Source organism: Xyrauchen texanus, chromosome 1, assembly GCF_025860055.1.
Source record: "Xyrauchen texanus isolate HMW12.3.18 chromosome 1, RBS_HiC_50CHRs, whole genome shotgun sequence".
In the NCBI taxonomy this organism is placed as follows: domain Eukaryota; kingdom Metazoa; phylum Chordata; class Actinopteri; order Cypriniformes; family Catostomidae; genus Xyrauchen; species Xyrauchen texanus.
In genome coordinates, this window is record NC_068276.1 from 40,285,919 (window position 1) to 40,290,199 (window position 4,281).

Below are 4,281 nucleotides of genomic sequence, written 5' to 3' on the forward strand. Positions count from 1 at the left end.
GGAAACCTGCTGACACAAATGAAATCCATGAAACTTCTGCACAAGGCTCTTTTAATTTTTTTAATTAGAGAGAGAGAGTGCATCGTATGTGTAAAATGAGACTTTGTGGCTGTTCAAAGAGCCTCTGGAAAATGGAAGGCAAATGTCAAAATTATCCAACCAACTTGGCAGATATTTAGCACTCATTGAGCATTTTTAAAAGGTCTGTGTTCACCTTGGTTTTATTGTTTGGGATTAGGGTTGAAAATAAAATGTACATTTAATAATGGAAGATGAAAACATATAATTCTTTGTCACGGCACTCTGTTGGCACTACATGTAAAAACAAGAGACTGAAAAGAACAAATACATTTTTTTGAGACACTGTAAACTCATTGAACAATTACACAGCTATTTAAAAAGCTCACTGTAAAGCCTATGCATGCTCACAGAAGAATTTTTTTTTTTAAATATACTTCATCAATTACACAAGACAAGCTTGCACAGTAAAAATGCAATTATGACTAATCCAATTAAGGCTGTTCCCGCTTCTGTGTTCTCAGTACAATATGTCTGAAATGCATAGACAATTAAAATACCTTTGTACATATAATATTAGTGCAAACTTCAGGACTGGTAATTTATAAAGTGGTAATTAACTTTAAGAGTAATTTCAGGTGGAGAAAAAAGATAAAGTAAAAATAAAATAAAATTGATAAACGCTACTGTGTTTAATGCTGATTCCAATAGTGCTGAAAAATACCAGTATGTAGTATGAAAAACACTCCTTTGTGAAATGTTGTGAAAAGATTGGCTTTGATCTGAAAAAATCACAAGAAAAAAGGCACACAACTGACCTTTTTCTTGTGGCTCTGAATACAAGAAATTGTTTTGACAAGACTTTGACAAGAGTATCACTCAAAAGTTCAATGTAACTTTTGGCAAGTGGCTTACTAATTATGTCGTATAATATAAATATTGTACTGTAGAGCTTTTCACAAAAGAGATAATCACATTATTAAAAGAGATAATTCACGCTATGAATTCATGCAGTTAAGGCAAAAGCAACATTATTTATTATTTTTTTCAAAATAAATAATTAAATAATAATAATTATCATTATTTAATTTATTTTCGTTATTTCCTTCCAAAAAGCAAAGAAAATATTTTGTTGTTGTTTGCACTAGCAAGTCTTTCTCATTCTCTCTAAATTCACTCAAAATTTGTTGCATTTCTCATCATTGACAAACCATTTTCCCCAATGTTATTTTTCCTCCTAAGCAGCGGCATCATTTAACAGGAATAGGTTATTAATTTATTTACATAAAAGCCTCTCAGTGTTGCATCTCAAAGCTGCTTGTTGACATGGTTTTCCTCAGAGTTCCTATGCATTGTCACTTTTGTTGTCACATCTCATATTGCTCCAATCCCAGAGCTAAAATGGGTGGCACATACATTAAAGTGATGCCAGCTGCATTCTTAATTGTGAACGAACACTGAACTAACAGAGCAAGGCCTTTTCCAGAACTGATTGTTAGACTCTCATTATATTAAGCAAGTTTCTTTCTCAGGCTTCACTGGATACCTATTGTAGCAACATCATTTAAACTCATCCAATAGAGCAGGAAGAAACTGCTATAAGTACTAGTTTCTCAAGATTTTTCCCTTTGTCAATAATTAATTTTTTTTGCAGTTTACTGGTGAAAGAAACGCTAGTGGCGTAACAATATATTTCATTCATGTTTCACTCAAATCAAGAGCAAAGAGCAGTTTAACACTTATTTTTCACTGTGCTACTCACACAATGTTATCTTTTGACTTCAAAAGTATTTTAATCTATTATTTAAAAAATGACACATTTTAATGCTTGCATTACAAAACCAACTACATTTACAAGCTTTTTCACACAAGATTAAGTTGCGTGGTGGCGCAACTGATGGAGTGTTGAGGTTTGGACTCAGAAGGCCCAGGTTCGACTCCAGCACATTATGCAGGTCGATAAAAGACATGGTTGCATCTGATATGGCTTGCTTATTTATGACACTATTGGTTAGGTTTAGTTGTGGGGTTTGGGGTAAGAATGTCTATTTTGTTCTCCTTACATTTGCTTTCATTACCATATCAGTGTAGGATTTAGGAATTAAGCTTTTGGTTATTTAAAGCTAGAAAGATTTTTAAGGTTAATGCTCTGTAATCTCACATTTGCTTTTTATCACACTATTAGTTAGGTTTTGTTTAAAGGTTTTGGTTATGGAGGTAGTTTATTTATTTATTTATTGTCATGGTCCTGTCACTCTGTAAGTCTTGGTTTTTGTCTGATAGGACCGTGGCATCATTGTCCCATGTCTGTCTTGTGTTTCATTGTCTGTCTTTTTTTGAGCGCACGATTTTGGTTCAATTCCCTGCCATACACTCTTCGGTCTGTCTTGTTTCCTGTCCAGAGCATGGTGTCTGGTATTTGGTTTCGGTCTGTGTCGGGATCCTGACACTCATGCTCCATGTTCTATCTGTTATTGACGTGGGTGCATCGTGCTTATGTCATTTTGGCGGCATGCACTCACGTCAGTCATGTCTGTCTCTCGCGAACACGGTGTGGCTTGCATTGCGCTCACGTTGCGCTGTGTGCCCTGGTCGCAAGCCGTCTTGTGTTTCATGTCTGGAGCATGGTGTCTGGATCTTGACCTCCTTGTCTGGTTCAATTTTGGTCTGTATCGGGATCCAGACACTCATGCTCCAAGTTCTGTGGCTGTCTCTTGCGACTGTGCATTGTGTTCGCTTTGCGCCTGGGTCGCGAGCTGTCTTCACGTTGTGGTGATGTTCGGTCAACTCAGTCTGAGGTTTCGGGTTTGTGTGTGGCCGAACTCTCTCACAGGAGTCCTGTATTGTTTTTGTCGCCTGTTGCATGCATCGTGTGGTGTTTGCCTCGCAATGTACGCTCAGGTTTTGTTTAGTGTGAGAATGCATGGCGTCGCTTTGTTTGCCGTTGCTATGCATACTCTCGTCTTGTTTGTCGGTTGGCATGAGCGTATATTTTGCCTTATTGTATTGGCGATGTGTGCTCATGAAATTCTGGAGTTTTCTTGTCTTGTGAGAGCATGTTGCTTTGTTTTGTTTCTGTTTGGCACGTGTCTCTGCCTTACATAATACCCAGATTCCTTGTTTACCCATTATTAGTTTATTTGTTACACCTACCCTGCATTAACCTGCTTTATTTATTTTCCTATTTTAGTCTCCTTGTCTGTGCTGTCCAGTGCCAGTTCATCTTGTGTCCTTGTGTATCTTGTCAGTCTTTAATGTTCCAGTTGGTCTTGTCTGTTTGTCTGTTGGTCCTGTTTTTATTCCCTTCCCTACCTCGGTCCGGTCTGTCCTGTTTTCTGTTTCCCCTGCCTGGATTATATTTCATTATTTTTTTCCCCTTCAGGGTAGTTTATGTTTATTGTTTTCCCCCTTGTGGGAGTTTGTGTTTGGTTTTGTACAAAAAAAAAAACATATTTTATTTTTACACTGTACTTGGGTCCTGAGCCTCTCATTCCCTACACTCCCTGACATTTTATTTATTTATTTATATGAACATCCATACTACAATATCTTTAAAAACATCATCCTTTTAGGAGAACATTTAACTTGCTTTTAGCATTCCTCAGAGGACATTTCACCTTGAAACTGCAGCGATGATTGTATTGAACCATGTAATTTTATGCTGGTTATCACATTATTTTTTATGAAATCAAAAGTAATTGAATAAATTGCATATCAAAATTGGTTGAGAAAAGACCCCAAATAAAGATAATTAAATATTAATAATAAATATGTAACACTTGGGACATTTCGCAGGAGTGCTGACAGCAAATGGTTAAAGACCTTCGTGGCCGTGAGTGCAGACTGCGACTGGAGACAGGGTCTTTTCTCCTCCTCCTCTTCTGGATGCCCGGAAGCTCTGCTGTGGGAATGACCTCTGTGCCCAAGGACGCTGGCACTGGGATGGCTGAAGCTTCAGGTGCTGGCTCTGGGACGGACGGGGCTTCTGGTGCTGGCTGTGGGACAGACAAGGCTTCAAGCGCTGGTTCTGGGATAGATGAGTCTTCAGGAACTGGCTAGTTGACCGTTGCAGGCGTGGGCACTGGCTCATTTAGCAGGTGTGCGCCATTCCACACAGTGTAAGGGGAGAATGTGAGCCTCAAAGCATAGTCAATGGATTCGACCAAGTTCACATCTGCATCCTGGCAGACAGGATTTCACAGGCTCATTTAGTCTAAACTGATAGCAGTCCTTGAGACAAATATCTGCCCAATTTAAATCCTG